We start from the raw sequence: 12,562 nt of genomic DNA on the forward strand, positions 1-12,562 counted from the left end.
TGTCAGGTGAGGACTTTGTGAATGAGTTTGGCCCAGAGGGACACCTGACAACAGTCGGTTGGTCAGCTGTGTCAAGGATGCTGGTGTACAAGGACGGACAAATGTACGGTGACTGGGAGATCAGGTGGCGACACATATTTGACTTGCGATTTGTGGTGAGTGTGTACTTACATGTCATAAACCATGGCTCGAATTTGAAACACATGGATACTTACTTGTTGTCCCTTTGCATAGCTCGCTCTTATGTACAGGTCTTATGATTTGGACTTCGAATTCATGGATACAATGATGAGCTATGAGGCGCTCGGGTATCGACTGCAATGGACAAAGAAGGTAGCCCGTCAACAAATATACTAGCATGAGCTTATATGAACGTTGCTGATATTATCAAATGTGACAGATTGAACAAGAATATATGTTCTTCTATTTGCTATGCAGCTCATGCTCCCAGTCCCAATGATGGAAAGTTGGTCGCTATATGTTGTGGATGTCGAAGAGAGGACATTGTTGGTCATGGACCCATGTGAGACTTCAGAGCCAATTGAGGAGATGCAGTACAAGCATGAAGACAATGCAAACTTCATCCTAGCGGGACTTAGGCGTTGCATACATGAGAACATCCCTGGGTGGTATGTGCCGGCTCAGGGCTGGACGATCAACTACAATGTTGGCATGCATGAAAGCTGCGAGATGTATGATGGATGACCACATGTTCGAATTGTAAAAAATATAAATTTTGCCACAAACAAGTTCTAACTTATTTTCATGTGCTCGTGTACAAGCAGAGAGGATAGCTGACTGCACATTATCAACTATAGCAGGGAGTACACCGGGCTATATCTTCAGACTCAGCTAATCCCGGTGAGCAGACGACCTTAACATTTATTCATCACTTGAAACAAAATATGCGAGCATGTCTAAAAATTAGAAGTGCTAAATTGCAGCGGCGCCTAAACTACCTGCGGCAATCCATAGCATATGAAGTTATCTCAATGAGGGGCAATGTGGGTGAGCTGCCAGACTTCATGGTTGAGGAGGTGTTGCCATTCTAAATGCTACTAGATGGCAGCATCCTTTTGGAACGCAAATCTTTGAGACGGTCAGAGAAGTGTTTGCGTATAGGTGGATCTGGGAATGTTAGTTGCCACCCCACAAATTTGTGGTGTGCCAATGGTTCCTATATTTCACGGGCGATACAAAACTGAAGACAGAATGGCGCCGAAGAAGGGATGCAATTTAGCTTCCACACCCCATTCAACATGGGGGAGAGGGGTGTTTAAGACATTGTTATCAGTACCTGGCTGCCACGTCTAAGTTTATTACCAGCTAAGTTTGAACTAGACTTGTATGCTGGTCAGTTATGTAATATCTGGGGTGTGTGTCTCCGTTGGCTATGTAAGACATATGGACACCAAGTATTTGCGAATGTAGACATAGTTGGTATTAGTTTAGTAATGTTAGTGAGATGGTTAACTTGACGTGCATTGTTGTGCTGATTAAGGAAAAGGTTTGCTCTAGTATTGCATTGGCATAAGGTAAGATATATGTGGCTATGGCATATGGTGAGGCATTCCAACCTTAGGCTCACTTGAAGCTCCAAACCGTAACACCATGTGCAGATGAATGGCGGGGCACACTGACGAAAATATATGTGGTGATCCTGGCACATGAAAGAAACACACCAATAAACATGAATATTGCACTATGCCTAAGTTGTTGGGTGGGAAAATGTAGAAGAAATGTTTGGTTGCAACATGGTTCCCAGGTTAGGGAATGGTTCCAACGTGACTTAAGGAATTACATTGAATTGTTGTCTGGTTTTCCAAGTTGGCCTTAAGGGTCCTGCGAGGGAGAGTTGATTGTTTGAGGGGCAGCTACAAAACAATGAGGTTGGTTTGGCACAAAATTGACTTGTGTACTTACGTTGGCACGTCTGGTTTAGATAAATTGGTAGTATATCCACATTGGAAAAATGGGTAAATTGCGTAGAAAATTAAAGCATGCATATTGCACTTTCACCATCGAACAATCCACTTCAGAAATACAGCATGGTTTAGGTGCTTGACTGCGATATAATAACTATAACAACTGATTGGAAACATCACCTTGGATCACACACCGGATGCGGGGGCTTAAGTTGTAAGACACTTATTATCAAGTGGCTAGATTGAAAGACACATAAATATAGAAGGGTGGCTCATTCTGATTCAAATATGGAGTCTGACGGTGCAAGGAGGCGCCAAAGAGTGTCGCGTGCGTGGGAAGAGAAATTGCCCTGCAACTTCATGCACTCGTAAAGCGTTTCCCGCTTTGTCTTTGATATGGTGTGCTGCAAAAGATGATATTCAGAAATTGTAGTGAGCATATTGATGTTGGCAGAAAAATCAGTCTACACAGGGCACACCAGTAGCTTTCATGTGAGACATGGTTGAGCGACAAACCTTGGTTAGCGGCAGCTTTAGCTTCTTGCCGTCGAAATGGCGGGTGATGTGGACAACGCAAGCACCTGTTTCATTTCTGGCACGGGACAAAATCACAATTAGATAAGTAACAAGATCGTGGAGGTGGCGCTGAGTGAAAACAAGGAGGGTGGATGAAGAATGTACTTAGTGAAAATGCCATCGGCAAGAGCAGGGAACTTGACATTCCATCTCTCTTTGTTGACAGGCCACCCAGCATAGTTCTCATCTAAGCAATTGAAGAGGCCATCGTGTAGCTTCCAAGCAATAATCTCGTCCCTCTCATGAGTGGTCAGGGGTCGGCTTTTCCTGTGGTACATCAGATCGATAACAAACATCGTGCGGGTGACCATGTCCCAAAAAATTACAATCCATCCTTCGGGGCGGGGGACGGGCATGAAGAACTGAATAGAAGACAGGAAGCATAACTCCAACAGGAAATCGAACTAAAAAACAAACATGAATTCGGCGTTGCTAGTACACAACTCTTACCAGCAGAGCTGATGTGTTGTCATACTTAAGCGCATCCGCCCCTAATGCTTTCTGGATAGACAGCGTATGGACACAATCATGATCTGACAATACCAGCGTCTGCATTTAGAACATATCCAGCATCAGTATAATAACAAATGAAAGCAAGGTGTTTTTACATGTGCATAGAAAATGGTATAGCTGACCGAGAACTCTGGTTCAAGTGGATGCCTCCATGTTAGATACGGCGAGTGTTTGTCTGCTTCCTGATCAGCCTGACGGTACCTTCTAATAATCACTGACATCAGCTCGTGGTCAATCGGCTCGTCTTGAACCAACTGCATTCTCATCGCTGCACCGGTTATTCGTAAGAACCTTGGGTTCTCATGCACAAGGAAGTTCCTGTGAGTTAATAGAATATGAATGTGAATCGTCTCGACTGAAAGAAGCTTAACATCATGTATCATAATGACTTAGTTTGATATAATCACCTAGATAGCTCTCCTGGTGGTGCCGTACTGAAGAACCCTTCCAACTGTTCAGACACATAGGGATGAGGTGGGCACGGTACAACCCCCCTGATCCATGGGTTAGTTTGGAAACCAGCCCTGTAAACGTATTTTCTTCCTGGAAGCACGGCTGCCTTCTGTCCAAACACCGTTGTACTGCCATCGTTCGGAAGGTCAATAAACAGTTCACTTACGGACTGCAGGGTTTGCCTTGCAAACAGAATAATCTATTCTGTCATGGCTGCGACTGCTACTTCATCATTGCGCGCCCGCTTGTTCTGCTGCTATTCTCCCTGATCATCACCATCAGACCTAGGGCGGGACATGGCACCTAAACAAAGGTGTGACTTGTCATCAAAATGACTTAGCGGGGCATGTAAACGGCCCTACATTGCACCATGTAAAACCAAAGAACAACAGAGGGAGTTACAAAACAACAAACATGGAAACCTTTGCAAGCAGACATGTCGAGCCTAACGCCTGGGATTTTCGGGCCAATAGGAGTCTGAAGTTCGACCCCTGGGCATGGCTGAATTGCTCTTGCTGGACAGTCAGTAAAACCTCGAGCAGCACAGCAAATGCACCTCTTGCTGATCGATGTCATCAGCTTGTCAACAAACTTAATCATGTCTGCCTGCACATTGACACGAGCAGTGTTGATTTCACGCTGGCATTTGGCATTCTGCTCCTTTAGTATGAAACTCAACTCGTCCTTGACCTGCAGCAGCATAAAAGAACGCCACTAGATACAAAATCAGAAATGCATGACATGAACAGACACATGTCCAACTAAGCACAAAATCACAGAATAATGTCGGAAAAATGCCCCGGTGTAGTAAATCATACCTAGCTAGGGTATTGGGTACGCATATGCTCTGCAAAATCAATTGGCCCGAGCGCTCGTAGAGGTGTCTGCACATCCATGAGGTTGACAGCTGCAGATGATGATGCATGCACTGACTCCTCCCTGTCATTCGTTGGGTTGCCGTGATGCTGATCCATATTACCACCTACTAGTTGCTTGTTGGAGCTTCTCTCAGTAGAATCTTGGATGTTGCTGCGTCCATAGCATATATCATGGCCCTGTCGAATCTGCCATGAAGACATGAGTGTCTTGTTACGAATAAAAAAACATAAAAACTGTTGTCAGCCCCACTTGATAATCTTCCATGGTTACCATGCATTTTGAGTATGATGCAGGGCCCTTCCCAATGTCGGTTGCCATGGTTATCATGTTTCTGGTGCTGTTTTGGTCAAAATCACTAATCCGAGGAAGGGCATTATGCTTCTTGTTGAAAAGTCCCAGGTCAACGTTGTCGAGGAAGAAAATTTGTAAAGAAATTGTTTACATGCCAAGCATGTGAATTAAATGGTTTGCACGATTTTTCATTGCGCCTGAAAGGTAAAATTAGACCATTACTTGACAAACCTGCAAAAACAAGTGGCAACCAACCAGGTTGATGTTCGGGTTGTTGGCCATCATGTCATTCTTAAGCCGCCTGACTCCCTCGAGCAAAAACTCCAGTACAAACTCACACCAGTTGAATTGTGCAATATTCTCCGTGTTTGCCAGCGCACCCCAGTAGTCTATCGTTCCATAGTCATGTTTTGTTCTGGGTGCCAGCACATGCCCCATCACAAAAATGACGAATGCAATCTGGAAGCAATCCTTCTCTAGCTTGCTGGACGTCTCGAAAATGTCACGCAAAAGGAATTCCTCGGCAGCGCGTTAGGCTATGCACTCCTGTCCTATCCATCCCTAGTGTGGTTTTAATAAATCTTACAGCTTCTGGCTTAATGAATCCATCACGCCCTTTAACATTCCGGTGTCCACATGGTATGCCAAACACATTGTGTATGTCCTCCGCAAAAAACTTGAGAATCTTGGTTTCTGATAGAACAATTGCTCGACGCTCGACGCATACCTTGCTCATAGTCCAAGCACTGAACTTGAGGTTAAGCTTCTGGAGCATAGGCAGCTTTAACATTCCACCGAACCCAATTTCAGTAACAAGCCATCTCTTGTACTCATCGAATGTCTCGATTACTTCTACGGCTTTCCTAACTGAAATTCTAGAAGTTGGAGTAGGAGGCGGCTGTGCTTCAGTAGCAGGCAATGGCTGCTCATAATTGTTGGCTTCTCCAGCATCACCCAGGACTGCCGCTCCATCACTACTACCAGCGTCAGACATGATGCCTACATATGAAATGTAATTGTGCTCAGAGCATATATAAGAATCATGAACTTTTTCGAAAAATCTGGAGGGTACAACTATGCTGAAATTGATTCAGACAATGGCATGGTTCTCGTTGCTGAAGATACAAACTGTGCTGAGATTAATAGTTGGTGAAGCACATGTGCCTGGTCCGCCTACGAACAGATCTCCAACTAAACTAGAAAATGCATGTTTTAAGAACCCACTAGGTGCAGCGCAATTACATGATGGTAAGCAGACCCGGAAAAACGAAACAACATATCCTATGGGAGCTTGACCCATGCGACAGATCCAGATTTGGGGATCTTCCCATTTGAACTAATATGATGGACTAAACAGATGGATAGTTAAGGTGGGGGAGAGGGCAGGGGAGGGGGGATGGATTTGAATAGATCGAACGCATACCTGCAAATCTTCCGAGGATACAGTGGGTTCGCCGTCGGCCAAAGTAGTCGCCGCAACTGCTCGGAAGCAGCAGGGAACCGGGGAGGCGATACAAACGAGGGGCGCTGGGTGGGTGCGTGTGGGCGGCTTGGTATACAGACTAGAGGTAGCTGTCGTAGCTAGTATGTGGACTTTATTTCATCCGCCAACCGTGCCGGTCGCAGGCCGCGCTAATTAAAAACACTGTTCGCACACCTAATTGTATCAGAAACGTAAAACTGCTGAAATAAAAAAAGATGAACGATTGATACTGCCGGGTAGTAGGCCATACATTTGCATAACAGAAAATAACTGGCCATACATTCATTACTCGGTTCATGACATATTACAACGGGCTTACACTAATAGCACGCCTAAACAGCGCTTTGCATACTACGGGCACACCTTCATAATTATTCCAAGTACTCCGTGAACATGCCCACCATCTACCTGCTAAGCAGGAATACTACTGTGACCAGCGCCAGCAAGATCAGCACTCCGACAAACAGTATGGCTCCGTCTAAGAACACAAGAACACGGAGGGCGGCGGCGGATGTGCCTCCTTGATTGACCCATGGCTGGGCCCTGAAAACTTTGGCAACGGCTGGAACACTTCCCATCTGCTCTCCGACAAGAACCCTGAGGTTCAGATAAGATCCCGCCTGGCTACTTCCGTGCACTGGCTGCTGTGCCGCCCCTAAATGATAGCTCATCTCGGCAAGGTACTCGTCCTTGGTTCTCATGTAGTTGCAGAGCCTGGACTGAAAAACAAATCGAATCGGCAAAGGAAGAAGAATGTATTAGATGTTTGGAAAACACGAGTAGATCGAGAACTGCGAGAATGGGTCGTACTCACGTCCTTGTTGACGCACTTGTAGAAACGAACGCCTGCATTCTGACCCGCCCGAGCAATCCAGGTGAATACCCGGCCGCCGCACTGAGGGCAGCTGATGAGTGGTGGGAGCTTCTCGAAGCCGCTGGAGGATGATGATGCAGACATGCTCTCCGGAAGGACAAGTTCTACTAGACTGGGTTGGCTCACTCGCAATATCAGCCGATGGGGAGATGGATCTAGAACTATAAAGAGGGGAGGGATGGGAGGAGTATTGCTGGAGAAGATTGGTGCCTGCCACCACTAGTACTCATAAATGAGCTAAACGGCTCTGTTAGACCAGAATGTGCGACCAAACGGCACACCCCGTCCAGTCCCGTCTGATCCGCCACCAAGCTAACTGACGGAGTTACCTGTGTGGTGGGCCAACTCCTATTTCGGGAAATAACAACACCATCAATATAGCTACCGCTAAACCCATTGCGGCACAGATCACGAGGGAAATAAGTGGCACAGATACCGGGCTCCTGTGAGCTCGGGCTCACATGAGTATTTTCGCATCTTTCACTGCTACTAAGAGCCCCAACATGGCCGCCGCTTCGGTACCAGCGTGAAGGTCGCGCCGGATGAGCAGTTCATGGTGTTCTACGTAGCGATCTTAAAGACATGAAGAGTCACCATCAACATGTGCTAGCACACTACAAGTATGATTTGTCGGCTGTAAGAGCAGGTTAGCTTGATTCTTTCCTTCCTTACAATCCCACTCCCCCTTATAGCTAGCCTGATCTGCCTTCAATTACCAAAATAAATAAATGATATCACGAATACATCTTCCTACATGCATGAATCATGAGCCTCAACTTAACATGAGCAGATAGGCCGATAATTATGTTTATACAGTAAAATTCTATGGTCAACAGATCTTATAATAAGTAAAATAAATTACCCAACTTTGCCTTGACAGACGACCGTGAAAGTGTCCCAACAAAAAAGCAACGTAGCTTCCTTAATTCTCAAGAAGTATAAAATGCATGGTTCGCTGCTGGCGGTGATACATCGTTGATGCATCCAATCAGGTACGTCTTGCTCCCTACCCTAAAAAAAGGTACATCTTCCTCCCTCAAACCCTAATTAATTTGATGGACGTGAAAGAGACAGATTAGCAAAGAAGAATTGGACCTGCCCTCATCTTTGCACACGGCAGATCGACCCGCAGATTGGTCGAACCTGGCGGCAAATACTAGCTCGCTACAGTTGAATGCATGCACACTAGTAGAAAAAGGGTCTAATGTGAAACTCATTAGTCCCGGTTTGTAATTGAACCGACACTAATGTGACCATTAGTGTCGGTTCCAACGGCCAGGCGGGCGGCGCTCATTAGCACCGGTTCGTGGCGAACCTTTAGTACCGGTTCGTGCCACAAACCGGTACTAAAGAGGTGGTGGCCTTTAGTACGGGTTGGTGGCTCCAACCGGTACTAAAGGGGGGGTCTTTAGTATCGGTTGGAGCCGTCAACCGGTACTAAAGGTGGTGCGCTGCCACCCGCGGTGCACAATGTTTAGTCCCACCTCGCTAGTTGAGACGAGCTCGCACCGGTTTATAAGCCCCGCCGCGGCTACCGTGTCGAGCTCCTCTCTAAGCAGGACTTTGTGGGCCTATTGCAAGTCTTCTGCCCCTGTGGGGCCTACTGGGCCGTACGGGCCTACATCGTGGCCCAACTCTAGATTGGGTTTCTAGTCGTATGCAGGCCATGCCGGCCCAGTAGGCAGGCTGTTTTTGCTTTATTTCAAAAATAAAAATAAAAAAAGCCTTACCAACCGGGACTAAAGGTCCCCCAGACCACGGCACGCCTCGTGCCATGTGGTGGGCCTTTGGTCCCGGTTCGTGTTGAACCGGGACTAAAGAGGGGGACCTTTAGTCCCCACTCTTTAGTGCCGGTTCCAGAACCGATACTAAAGGTCGTTATGAACCGGTATTAAAAGTCGTATTTCTACTAGTGGCATGAGCGCCTTCAGAGGCACGCATGTACATGCCAGCTACATCCCATCCAGCCCTATAATTAATGAAATTCGTTAAATTCATTACCGTGCAATCAGTATAACTACTTTTTTAAAGTGTTACTCATTTTATGTACATTTATAGTTCTGAAAAGCCCTATAATTAATAAAATTCGTCAAATTCATTACCGTGCAATCAGTATAACTATTTTTTTACAGTGAATCTATCTCTTTATCCTGCATACATTAATTCACATATTATATTATAAATTAGTTACAGGTGTATGAATCTTGATTATACAAAATTGTGTCTTCAGTTAAAATAAAGAGTTTCAAAAGCTTTTAGTCAATTTCTAAATAAATTGGTCTGAATATGTGTTTTTTAGAGCACCATGATAAATTACGTATTTTCAGGTAAAAACAAACTACTTCATCATACATCAAATACAAGCACCCCAGTGGGATCATCATGAGAAAAGATGCAGCATTTCGAGTTTCCCTAATCCTTACACACTGCCGTACGTTTGCTTGCCAGACCATACTAGCTTGTAGTAATGTTTTAAAGTATGTTATATGGTTTCAAAAGTTTATTTTTTGTACACATGTTCCTATTTGGAAATTAGAGTCCACCAAGTGCAATTTTTCAACAAATATCGCTATGTTAAGGAATGGTGCTATAGTATTTTTTGTAGTCAATTTTGTTTCATAAGACGCTTGTTCATAGGTACCACCCCATATTTTACTTTCAGATTCAGGACCACGCATGCTTCCTGTGTTTATTCAGACACACAACATTAATGACAAAAAATTTCATGGAGGTTTCCGCATTAAGATATACATCATGTAGACTTGGTAGATATGCCACGTTAGTTTTTTCCTAGAACTTTAATCTTGCTTGGTGCTTAATAATCAACTGGAATGATGTTTCAAAGATTTTCCAAATTTACCAAATCTACCTACACATGAAAATCCCTATAATACATGCATGTGATACTACTATTTAATGTTATGTGCCAAAATTCTTATTTTAGCAAGGGGAAACACAAGGAGGTATGGACTTCTTCTTCTTCTTCGGGTTATTTTAATTCTTCTTCACATGATGTGTTTTCAGCAGCTGAAGTGCGGCCAACATGAAAAAAAAGAGGGATAGTTTACAGCTTTCTCACATCATATGTTGACATACGATCTCTATCAACTTCGTTAATACGCAAGGAAAATATTGAAAATGTACTGTTTTGCAATTTGTTGTCTTTTCATGTTTTACTTACTATATTTCAGATGCCCATACTGGGAATTAATGCAGTTTTCCTGCTACCACATCCCTTTGTATGCTTCACATGTTAATGAAAATCGCAACAACATGAATTATTTTATGAGTTTTTGTTGATGAATAGCCGACAGGCCGCTCTACCTGTGGTTGATGCATCCAATCAGGTACAAATAACAAAAAATAGAAGTTTTACATTGGATCAATGAGAAAAGAAGATGATGGCGGCATGGCTATTCGTTTCCTTGCTGACCTTACTTGCTGGTACAAGATCCTGCGTGTGCAAAATGTATCAGATATGCATTAACATTTGTCTGCTTGAATTTCAGTTGTATGTGATTATGGTGTTATGTTCCATCCTTATAGGACCAGTTTGAATAGCAGTACACGTGTGCACACTATCGTGAAAATGGACATCAACACTACATTTCAAATGCACAGCATGTACAAAAACAACCGACACATATTTCCAATCTATCACATAATTCACAATGAGGATGCAACTAAATTTGTGCAGCACCAATATCATGATAGACGAGGCTAGCTTGCACATACACTAGTAGAAATATGACTTTTAGTACTGGTTCGTAAGGACCTTTTGTACCGGTTCTGGAACCGGTACTAAAGAGTGGGGACTAAAGGTCCCCCTCTTTAGTCCCGGTTCAACACGAACTGGGACCAAAGGCCCACCACGTGGCACGAGGCGCGTCATGGTCTGGGGGACCTTTAGTCCCGGTTGGTAAGGATTTTTTTATTTTTATTTTTGAAATAAAGCAAAAACAGCCCACCTACTGGGCCGGCACGGCCTGCATATGACTAGAAACCCAATCTCTAGTTGGGCCAGGATGCAGGCCCATACGGCCCAGTAGGCCCCAAGGGCAGAAGACTTGCAATAGGCCCACGCAAAGGCCTGCTTAGAGAGGAGCTCGACACGGTAGCCGCGGCGGGGCTTATAAATAGGTGCGAGCTCCTCTCAACTAGCGAGGTGGGACTAAACATTTTGCACTGCAGGTGGCAGCGCACCACCTTTAGTACCGGTTGGTGGCTCCAACCGGTACTAAAGGGGGGTCTTTTGTACCGGTTGGAGCCACCAACCCGTACTAAAGGCCACCACCTTTAGTACCGGTTGGTGGCTCCAACCGGTACTAAAGACCCCCCCCCCCTTAGTACCGGTTGGAGCCACCAACCCGTACTAAAGGCCACTACCTCTTTAGTACCGGTACTAATGAGCGCCGCCCGCCTGGCCGTTGGAACCGGCACTAATGGTCACATTAGTGCCGGTTCAATTACAAACCGGGACTAATGAGTTTCACATTAGACCCTTTTTCTACTTGTGATAATGTTAGATGTATGCGATCGAACCTGGCGGGAAGAGAGAGAAAATGCTTTAATTTATTAATAAAAACGTGAGTTATCTATGCATATAATTAGCAGGTAAACAATAAATGGATAACACATATTTAAGTATAGAAAAACACCAAATAAAACTATGTTTGCACAAGTCTTATATTTGTAAATTTCATCGCACTTAGTTATAATTTTTCTTTAGATAAATTGAATAAAATGTTTTCAAATTTAAACTTTATAATTTTCTAGCCCGCGCATCGAGTGGGCCACTTTGCTAGTTTGTATAAAAAAACAGAAAAAGCCTTTGACATTATATTATAACTAACATGTCTATATACTATTTGATATTAATCTAATCAAATTAATTAATTCACCTAAAACTTTGTATGAAAAACAGAAAAACTAAAAAACTAAAAACTAAAAACAGAAAAATTGTCTTTATGTGTGTGTGCATGTAGTGTGTGTGTGTGTGTGCGTGCGTGTAGTGTGTGTGCACGCGCGCGGTGACGGCGACGGCGAGGCGAGGTCGATCCAAGGCGACGGCGGCGACGGTGAGGCGAGAGGACGGCGACGTACGGCGCGGGACGTATGGTGCGGCGGCGCGACGGGGACGGTGACGACGGGGACGGCGACGGCGCGCGGGATGGGGGCGGCAGCGGCGCAGGACGGTGGGGCGGCGGAGAGCGAAGTGGGAGATGAAAAACTGAATTTTTTGAAGTGTTTCTTATATAGGAGGCACCTTTAGTACCGGTTGGAGCCACCAACCGGTACTAAAGGCCTGATTTGGCCAGGCCAAGCGGCGGGAAGCGCACCCCCCTTTAGTACCGGTTGGTGCCATGACCCGGTACTAATGGGGGTGCGCTGCCAGGCGAGGGGCGCAAAGTTTAGTCCCACCTCGCCGGGTGAAGGGCAGCCGCACTGGTTTATAAACCCAGCCGCGGCTGCTCCTTCGAACTCCTCTATAAAGCAGGCTTCTGGGCCTAACTATGGTGCGTTGCCCTGTGAGCCTGTTGGCCCTTCTGGGCCTGAATTTCCACACCC

Source organism: Triticum urartu, chromosome 7, assembly GCF_003073215.2.
Source record: "Triticum urartu cultivar G1812 chromosome 7, Tu2.1, whole genome shotgun sequence".
NCBI lineage: Eukaryota > Viridiplantae > Streptophyta > Magnoliopsida > Poales > Poaceae > Triticum > Triticum urartu.